Source organism: Hyperolius riggenbachi, chromosome 8 (assembly GCF_040937935.1).
Source record: "Hyperolius riggenbachi isolate aHypRig1 chromosome 8, aHypRig1.pri, whole genome shotgun sequence".
Taxonomy (NCBI): Eukaryota; Metazoa; Chordata; class Amphibia; order Anura; family Hyperoliidae; genus Hyperolius; species Hyperolius riggenbachi.
This window is the reverse complement of record NC_090653.1, coordinates 132440226-132449818: the sequence shown is the minus strand read 5'-3', so window position 1 is coordinate 132449818 and position 9593 is coordinate 132440226. Positions and strand designations below refer to the sequence as shown.

The following is a 9593-nucleotide window of genomic DNA, read 5'->3' as shown; positions in this document are numbered from 1 at the left end:
TCGGGGGCGCTGTATGACTGATTTTGTGCTGAAACCCCTCCCACAAGAAGCTCTGGGACCGCGGTACTCTGGGCAAACTGACACAATGTAACAATGCTCACAGACAGGAATTAGCTGTTTACAGCTGTCTCTAACAGCCAAAACAGCTAGGAGCAGCTACATAACCTGCCCACAGTAAAAATGTCACCATGTAATAAATGTCAGAATGTAAATTGGGGAGAGGAAAGATTTTACAATGAGCAAACACTGACTAAATCATTTATACATAATTATGGTAAAAAATGAAGCACTTTTTTTACTACATTATTTTCACTGGAGTTCCTTTTTAAGTTAGTGGGTGCAGGCGCTACTGCCAGGTGACCACTGTTTGGGAACAGCCCTTTCTTTTTTCTTTTCTATGAATTTAAAGGGAACCTTAGATGACATGTGACATGATGAAATAGAAATGTGTATGTACAGTGCCCAGCATACAAATACCTATGCCATGTTCCTTTTATTCTTTCTCCGCCTGAAAGAGTTAATATTCAGCTATGCAACTGAAAGTTTCTCTATAAGTCAGGACCCAGATGGATTATAACCTCCCGCACTGATAAGGAAATATGACCATAAAACACATTCCTGGTGGAGAACTTGGCTTCTGAGAGCAGGGGATAGATGAAAAAAGCTCAATATATATATATTTAGTTCTCTGAGACAAGGAACAGACTGTATCAATGAGCTGAGACAAAACTAATTTTAAACATAATATAAAACTGTGGTATATCTTAACCACTTCCTTTGTTTTTTTTTGTTTTTTAACAAATTGTAATTCCATTTGTAGATGGTGCAGGGGTGCTACTAAGGTTTTTGTGGCCACAAGCAGCACATCATTTGTGGCCCTTTCCCCAGTCACACCCTTCTCCTATAATAATAGGTAGTAAAAAAAATAGGTAACTCTCCAGAATAAGTAGATAGCCAAGGTGCACCCCCATAATATAGGTAGCCACCCCCCATGTATGTAGCCAAGGTGCCCCCCAGTATAGGTAGTCACCCCCAGTATTGGTAGCCAAGGTGCCCCCCCAGGTATAGGTAGTTACCCCCGGTATCAGTAACCAAGGTGTCCCCCCAGTATATGTAGTCACCCCTAGTATCATTATCCAAGTTGTCCTCCCAGTATAGGTAATCACCCCCAGTATCAGTAGCCAAGGTGTCTCCCCAGTATATGTAGTCACCCCTAGTATCATTATCCAAGTTGTCCCCCCAGTATAGGTAATCACCCCCAGTATCGGTAGCCAAGGTGTCACCCTAGTATATGTAGTCACCCCTAGTATCATTATCCAAGTTGTCCCCCCAGTATAGGTAATCACACCCAGTATTGGTAGCCAAGGTGTCTCCCCAGTATATGTAGTCACCCCTAGTATCATTATCCAAGTTGTCCCCCCAGTATAGGTAATCACCCCCAGTATCGGTAGCCAAGGTGTCACCCCAGTATATGTAGTCACCTCTAGTATCATTATCCAAGTTGTCCCCCCAGTATAGGTAATCACCCCCAGTATCGGTAGCCAAGGTGTCACCCCAGTATATGTAGTCACCCCTAGTATCATTATCCAAGTTGTCCCCCCAGTATAGGTAATCACCCCCAGTATCGGTAGCCAAGGTGTCTCCCCAGTATAGGTAGTCACCCCTAGTATCGGTAGCCAAGATGTCCCCCTAGTTTAGGTAGCCACCCCCGGTATAGGTAGCCAAGGAGTCCACTCAGTATAAATAGCCACCCCCAGTATAGGTGAGCATGATTGCCAATGCATACAGAAATGACATGATGCAGTTTGAGCACTTTCATCCCTGCCTTTGCTGCTCACCTTCGTGTGAAAGCTTAAAACAATGCTGTCATGTGTAAGCTTGCCAACACTTTTACTTGGCTGCATTAAATTGCATCCAGAAGGCACTTGGTGGCCTTCAGTTGGGATGCTGAGCTGCCGGTAAAAGTGCTCAATGCAGAATCCCATGTAGAAGATGCCTTGCTGTTTTTCCAATACATTACATTGGCATCTATCAGATACCTGTAAATCCTAGTGCCCAAATGAGCTGATCCAGAAGTGGAGACCAAAAGGATCTGCCTTCTTTGATGGAAAAGGGGTTAATAAAGCATTCTGTGCAGTCATTTGCAAGCTCCATACACAGAGCTGATTTATCAAGACTGGGCATATAGAGAAATAAAGCAAAAGTAGAGAAGTTACTTAGGACAACCAGGATTCTCATTGGTTCCTCTGGGAAACCATACTGTATACTTCAGTATACTTCATGTGTACGTATTGTGTCATATAGTTGCCAAGCAATGACAAAATCAATCTTGCAGCTTATTTGTGCCCATATGTGAATGCGTTCATTGTAACATATTTTTTCCCCAATAAGGTTTAAAATGTACCCGAGGGGACGTGACATGGTGAGATAAAGGTGCATGTACAGTGCAAAACATCTTAATAACCAGGCTGTTTTAGTTTTTTATTTTGCAGTCTGAAAGTAAATTTTCAGGCATGCAAGTGGCAGCTTCTGTGTGGTCAGTACCTTGTGGGGAATATAGTAATCCTCACTAATAAGCAAATTACAGCCATAAAAGTTTTTCTGGCAGGGGAGAGATAGAAAAAAAGTCAACAGTTCATATATTTAAACTCTGGTACACTTAATAGGCTGCCATTGAGCAAACACAATAAAACAACCTGTCAATGTCTTTCTTAAGATTTGGACTTCTACTCCGCAACCACAAGAATATCCTTCCGTGAGTGCTGCTAAAATCTGGTCAGTGTATTATTTGCAGCTGGCTGTTCCTGACCTGTTTAGCTATTGATCCTTTGCATGTCAGTGACCTTCCTCTGCCTGCTGTGTGTGTGCATTATGTTAGCTATCTGATGCTGGTTTGTCCTGGCTTCCTTGACTTTGTTCTGCTTCTGGATTGAGTACTGTATATTTGCTTGTATGTACCTGTTTATATTGCTGCTCTAGTTTTTGTTGTATTTATTTTCACTATTTAGGTTTCAAATGCATTGCATGTCTTGAGTTTGATATGTACTTGCACTATTCTTTCTAGAAATATTATCCACTCACTAGGGCCCAGTCTTCAATATATTTTAGTCACCGCAAAAGTGGTTATCTGTTTATTTCCTGTGTGTGCCATAAACACCCACTCCATATATATGTCACAAATCAAAATATATCACCATGGCTCTACAGAGCAATTCCAAAACTGCTGTGCTTTGACATCCATTAATTTAGTAAAAAAATTGCATTGACCTTCTTTGTCTAGGAAGCTGTACTTGGTTTCTCTAGTTTCAGGGATAGTCTTAAATTCTGCTGAAGTGTCTCTGCAAAGATATTGCTGAAAAAGAAAGAAAAAAATGGCTAGAAAACACATAAGGCAAATCATTTTACTATCATGTCTTATTTGCAGGATCATCTATATTTCTCCTCTCCTCCTCCACCACTGCCTCCTCCTCCTCCTCTGTGTTCTCTCAATGCTCCTCAGCATCCCATTCTCCTAATGAGGTGGAGCTATTGCTAGCAGATTTCTTTCCTAGGAGCACAGAGCAAGTCAACTTATTCAAAGCACTCTCCTCTTCAGCATTCAGTTGTGCAAACAAGAGTCTCAGGCAATACTTGTCTCCAGTGCGCTGGAAGCAAGCACCTCTGGAAAGCTACAAACACTTAGCAAACAAGGAGGAAGCCGGGCATCATAGGGAGGTGGCTTCTACAAGAAAACAGGACATCATATTTTTTTTCTGTCCAAAACATCTCTGTGCTTTTTCCAAGGAAAAGTTCGCTTGAGTCATGACATTGGACATAATGACTGCACAACTGGGAGGATGCTGTCACATTCTACAGCCTCTGCAGGTCAATGTATCCAGGTAAATATACACTGATCTGTTGTGAAATGCTCAATTTCTCTCTTTTTGTTAATTCACTGCTGTTAGGTGTGTTTTGTACTACGTAAATGTTAATGTCATACATTATTATGGTGATTACTTTGAAACTGGCGTTCATTCACTTGAATAAGCTTTCGGATCACAAATTGAGGAAGAAAACAACATACCACGTCTATTTAATGTTTTCTAAAATGGGACGCTGCAAGGAACAGCGATGATAGGCAATAGGTCGCAGCTACCAAAGAGAACTTACTCAGATGACTATAGTGAGACCATTTAAAGATGCCATAGGTTAGGTCCTAATTGCACTTTGCACCATACTAGATATACTGGGGGCTGCAGGTATCATCTGAAAGGCAGCTAAAAAATCTGTTGCAACTCTGTGTAGGCTAGGGAGGCGAGATGTGCAGGCACAGCGTGTCTGAGATGAGAGATTCACATCCACGGGCCAAATGCTGCTGCTATAGTGCTGAGCAGTGAGGTAGTGAGGAGGTAAGAGTGGAATCACATAAGCGTGCCGTTTTTTTTTCAGTGATGATTAGGCAACGATCTCCAACTTAGCCAATCAATTTTTTCTTTTTGATACTCAGCCAGAGCTGTCTGCATAGATACTACAAGCATGAGACCAATCCAGACAACAGGGGTTAGACAGGATAAATGTAAGATATGTACAGATACGGGGCGAACACTTTGGGTGCCGGTGCTCCAACGTTCAAACTTATTTCCATTATTACTTTATTAGCAATAACATACAGTGAAACACATATACAATCAGCCTATTTCCATAGTAGGTTATTTCGATTTGTAGGTCTCCTCGATGGAGTTTCCATCATCCTGTCATTAGCGTAGGACATTTCGACAATTTAGGACAAATTGTTGGAGCACCGGCAATGAGTGTCAGCAAAGTGATTTTTCTGATATATGGGTTGTTTGGAAATGCCATTCATATTTCAACAGTTATTGCAACTTTTCCCCTGTTAATTATCTTAGGGTAACTGATCCCCCTGGTAAATTTTAGCCATCCTAAAGCCTAACCTTAATCTCTCCATGTTAACTCACTTCTGAATACCAACCCTAATAATCCCCCTGATCTTAACCACTTCCTTATACCTAACCCTAACCTTTCCCCTGATGGTTACACATTTCTAATGCCTAGCTTTAAGCTTTATTGCCTAACATTAGAAGATTCCGCTTTAACCCCAACACTAACCTTCCGTTCTTAAACCCAGCCTGTAACCCTAAGGGATGCACACCTTTCTTTGTTTTCACCCCTGGTGCCAATTCCAAGCACACATAGGATGACATCTTAACAGCCAGCACTTTTGTCTGTATTGTAGCTGGAGGTCAGCTCCACAACGAACCTCTCGCAGCAGAAATCACACTTGTGGCCATTACATCCCCTGGGCACTAGCAGGTTATAGCTGAACTCATACCGTAGCAAACTGCTTGGCAACTGTCATCTCATGTCTGTAGGCTCCTTAAGGACTCTTTCACATTCCGTCTTGCAGCTTTTCCCACTGAAGCAATACACAGGAGCAAAGAAAAAAACGATTTTTCATAATGTCCACTGACAGCCACACATTGAGCTGCTGTGCACTGAAAAACAGCCAGGATGCTGCATTGCTATGCGTTTGGTTCACCTGTCTATTATTCCCTATAAAAATGATGCCATCCTGTGTCACTGCTCATCACCACACTTCTCCTGAACAAGTTCATATCTTCTGTGAACACACTCCAAGGCTGGGCTTTATAACTGAGAGGTATGCTTTGCAGTCTGTTTCATTAGCTTCTAGAATCATCATTTACACTGTTTGACAAAGAGAGTGTTACTTTTAGGAAAATGTGCATATAACTATATTATGCTGCTGCAACATACCTTGAAAAAATGTTGCAATTAAACACATTATACATGTACTAATAAGTTAGGTTTAAACTGACGTATAATTTCATGCTGGCAAACGCTGGGGTTAAAGACTGAATAACACCATATGGTAAGGGAAAGATGCTACCCAAAGGTGATTATTCCTTACAGCTCCTTTCTCACTGTCAAGAGTAGCAGCAAGCCTCCAATGTGCTCTGCAGTGCTGTTGTTTGCTTGCTAATACGTAGCTTGTGTGCCTGGTAATGAACTCTTGTAGATCTCTGAGCTTGTTAATACAGAAAGCGCAGATTCCGTAAGGTGCATTGGCAGTTGTGTAATACATATGGAACACACATGTTTTACTATAGGAAAACAGGAAGAGGCAATACAAAACCCACGAATCTGGCCTATTCAAAGCTTTGTGATGTGACACAACCAGTGCAGAAGAGATCTGACATGCAACATTCCCGGGTCTAGTGGAATGCACCGTAAAGCCCCATACACATATGTGCGGATTGTCGCTCGGTAAGGATCAGGCCTCAATCCTTCTGCCAATGGCTTGGGGCCAAGGCTGTATACAACACTAGCCTGGAGGCTAGCAACACATCTGTTACTATGAAGAGAGCAGGCGAGACAACATATGGCGCATGCCAGAGCAGCTTTCGGCAGGTGGGGTGAGTGGGAGAATTATGCGCTCGGGGGTCACTGGGGCATTAGACATCAATATAGGTCTGGCATGCTAAATCTTTAGGGGATGTTGGTAAGCTTCTGTACACACACTAGATTCTCACCCAAGGCACGCTTTATCTGCTGCCTCAGCTGAGTTTAATCTTGCATGTGTACATACATAGCTTAAGAAGGAACTTTCAAAGCAGATGGTTTCAGCGCTCAGTGCCGAGCGCCGAAACTAGGTGCCACTATAGCAGTAACGCTATAGTGCTCGGGGTGCATAAGGGTAATTCAGGGTTCCACTAATCTCCCAACACTGAATTACATCTCCCTCCCAGTTGCTACGACTCGAAGGGGGAACAGAATTGAACACTGCCGGGAACAATACGTACGCAGAACTTTAACCTAGGATTGAACTCAGTAGCTGATACCTCCTTTCAGGGCCACCTTCAGGGCATCATGGCGGAAGAGGCGGGGCTGCTGTTTGGGGCCTGGCGAAGAGTGCCATAAAGAGACTCAACTGCAGTCTGTGCTCCTGTGAAGTCTGTACAGTCCAACTGGGGTGCGGGCACTTAACATGCACTGTTCCAGGCCGCACACCTCTTCCATCATGCTCCCATAGCTGGGGAAGTGCAGTTATAGGGCCTGATTCACAAAGCGGTGCTAACAGTTAGCACGCTGGTGAAAAGCCCTTTATCACGCCTAAACTCAGTTTAGGCATGATAAGTTTAGGTGTGATAAGTTTAGGCATGATAAGTTTAGGTGTGATAAGTTTAGGTGTGATAAGTTTAAGCACCAACTGGGTTAGCACCGCAGTGCACAGCTGATCAAAAGTTTTGCGCTAGCAAAGTCTGGTGCACTTCGCATAGAGTTTAATGGCACTGATTTGCGTGCGGGACTTTGCGCGCGATCTAAACTTATCTAAACTTAGCATGCCTAAACTTAGCATGCCTAAACTTATCACGCCTAAACTGGCTTTTCACCAGTGTGGTGCAATGGTTATCACGCCTAAAGTCTCTAACTGGGTTAGCACCGCTTTGTGAATCGAGCGCCTAGTCTTCGTGAACTGAGCATGGGCAGACCACTCCCAGTTATAAGAGTGTATGAAAAGCAAACACACGGAAGCTAGTGTGTTCAAACCTTCAAAGGGCAGCCCTGCACCCTTTCCCACAAGAAATCTTTACCTTTCCTTAAAGAGACACTGAAGCGGGAAAAAAAATTATGATATAATGAATTGGTTGTGTAGTACAGCTAAGAAATAAAGCATTAGTAGCAGAGACATACGTCTATTATTGTTTCCAGTACAGGAAGATTTAAGAAACTCCAGTTGTTATCTATGCAAATAGCCATTGAGCTCTGCAGCTTTGAAAGTCATGGAGAGCTCTGACTTCTGATTAGGTTATCTCAGCTGTATTGTGTTTTTCTTTTGCAGAAACAAGTTCAGAACAGGTCAAAAGTTCACTGCCTGTTCTGCAAAAACGTAATGTGTAAACTGCAAGTATTAGAAAATGATGCAATGTTATAAAAAAAAAAAAAAAAGCTGTATAACTGAAAATAAAAATGTGAGAATATTTGTTTTGCTACCAATGTTCTAGTAATTACCCCTATTACACAACCAATTCATGATATAAATTTCTTTATCTCTTCAATATCTCTTTAAATAGATCATCAAGGGGGGCGGGGGGGGGGGGGGGGGTCTGTATGCCTGATATTGTGGTGAATGAATCCCCTCCCACAGTGTGATGTCTGGGCCATGGCCCTCACAGTTTCTTGTCTGTGAACCTCATTGCATTGTGGGAAATAACAGCTGTTTCCAACTGCTGAACAAGAAGTGTGTCCCCCTGTGCATAGTACTCTCAGTAAACTGTGATAAATGTTAGACTGTAAAGCGGAGTGAGGATTTCACAATGGGTAACACTGTGTAAATAATTTATAATAATATTGTAAAATAGAAGCATTTTTTATTCATTGCATTATTTTCACTACAGATCCTCTGTAAGAACGAGATACATTACTAGTAATGTACAAACATCCGGCATTTGTTAACTTTAGCCCATCTATGCATCCCCATGGATATTCTATTTATAGGCATTATTTAGGATGATAAACCACACAGTGGTTGTGGGAAATCTCTTCTCGCATGCAAACTTTGTAGATGGGTGAAAAGTCATAAATGAAATTTGCAACATACAGCAGGTGATGAAAGTAGTATAGTGCAACTGAAGGGTTAATTTTTATACAGTGTTTTAAATGACAATCCTGGCTACAGCAGTAATGGATCTGTTCTAGAAAATATTCTGATTTATGTAGGTTAACATCCAGGTGTGCAGTCTACAGTCTAAGACGGCCTAATGTCTTTCATGGCAGCTACTGGTGTCACTGAATATTCTTTAATAGCATGGTAAAGCAGTATGCTCCAATAGAGATCCCAGGTGCTCAATCATCAGCTAAATCTGACAGCAAGCAATTCTACAGGGCATGCATAACAAGAGCGCTAGTACCTCCCAAGCAACTTATACAAGATCACTTGATTTGCAGGTGATGGCATATTAATGCGCACACACTAAGATGTACAGCTTGTTTGAATGATGGGACATCGATTTAATACAAATCCTTTTTTATAATAACCAAAGTTTTATTGTCTCCGTAAAAAAAATATACAAGGACATGATAATTGAACATAGTGTGGTAATGAGTTACAAAACAAGTGTGTAGCAGTATACATATTTAATACAGAATGGGGAGAAAGAGGGGACCAGATGTGAATAAAACTGAGCTACAACCAACAAAGGTGAGGTGGCTTACCTCAATGATGACAGTCTCATAAGACAAAAACACATTTATTTAGCACTGGCAATGCATTTCATGAGTCACAGCCTACTTCCTCAGGCCAATAAAAGTGCCAGACAAGGAACAGTCAGGAGCAGAGGCGCCTAATGCTCCTGGCTGTTCCTTGTTTGGCACTTTCATTGGCCTGAGGAAGCGGGCTGTTACCCATGAAATGTGTTTCCTGTGTTAAGTAAATTCTTACGAGACTGTTGTCATTGAGGTAAGCCAACTTTTTCATTTTTATTATTGCTTTTAACTCAGTTTTATTCACATCTGGGCCCCTCACCAAGGTTGGAGGGGTTCCTCTCTGGCCTCACATGGCTAACACCTTGTGGGTA

General features: G+C 42.0%; 1 protein-coding gene across 1 annotated transcript in view; it reads left to right on the top strand.

Annotated features, from left to right (window-relative positions):
- Positions 1-3564: 3564 nt before the first annotated feature.
- Positions 3565-9593, top strand: part of SERTM2 (serine rich and transmembrane domain containing 2) — a 74507-nt gene continuing 68478 nt past the window's right edge. Inside the window, exon 1 of the mRNA XM_068249598.1 lies at positions 3565-3878. The gene's annotated coding sequence lies outside the window, so the exon portion shown is untranslated. The remainder of the gene's footprint in view (positions 3879-9593) is intronic.